The following is a 944-nucleotide window of genomic DNA, read 5'->3' as shown; positions in this document are numbered from 1 at the left end:
AGCATTTCTGTCTGTTCTGTCTGCAGCGGTAGAGCTTCCGATAACACAATCACAGTCTTTTTTTTAATTGAATTTTCTGTCTACTATTTTTAAATATTTTAAACATCATTAATATATAAATGAATAAAATATTAAATTGATCCCGGTATAATTCGCTAGTAGCATTTCTGTCTGCAGCGGTAGAGCTTCCGATAACACAATCACAGTCTTTTTTTTAATTGAATTTTCTGTCTACTATTTTTAAATATTTTAAACATCATTAATATATAAATGAATAAAATATTAAATTGATCCCTTATGTTTAGGTATAATTCTATTTTAGTTCTTAAAGTTTAAAGTGTTCTATTTGAATCCAAAAAAATTTTATTTAAATTCAATGTAGTCCCACCGTTAACGAAATGTCCTATATAACAACAGTGCAAAAATAAAGTCGATAATCTGGAGAATAAATACAAGTTCCAGAAGGCAAAAAAATTAACTGTAGATACATCAATACATTTATTTATCATTTTTCTTATAAATTAAATAAAATATTTTCTATAAAACTAAGAAAAATAATAAATAAATATATTGATGTATCCACAGTGAATCTTGTGCCTTTGGAGTTTGTATTTATTCTTCATATTATCAACATTATTCTTGTATTACTGTCATGTAAGATATTTCGTTAATTATTTAATTTTGACCTCACGGTGAAACTACATTAAATCTAAATAAATTTTTTTTAAATTTAAATAGAACACTTTAAACATTAAAGATCAAAACAGAATTAAAACCAAACATAAATACCAATTTAATACTTTATCATATATAAATTTTCTCATTTCATCCACCAACATTTGAAAGAATGTCAACGATTAATTTTTTTGTTCTTTTTCCAAATTTTCCTTTGCATCATTAAAAAAATGGTTGATAAAACTAATAAATTTAGTGTTCTTTTTCTT

This window comes from Arachis ipaensis, chromosome B08, assembly GCF_000816755.2.
Source record: "Arachis ipaensis cultivar K30076 chromosome B08, Araip1.1, whole genome shotgun sequence".
NCBI lineage: Eukaryota > Viridiplantae > Streptophyta > Magnoliopsida > Fabales > Fabaceae > Arachis > Arachis ipaensis.
The sequence above is the reverse complement of the archived record's forward strand: the minus strand, read 5'-3'. Positions refer to the sequence as shown.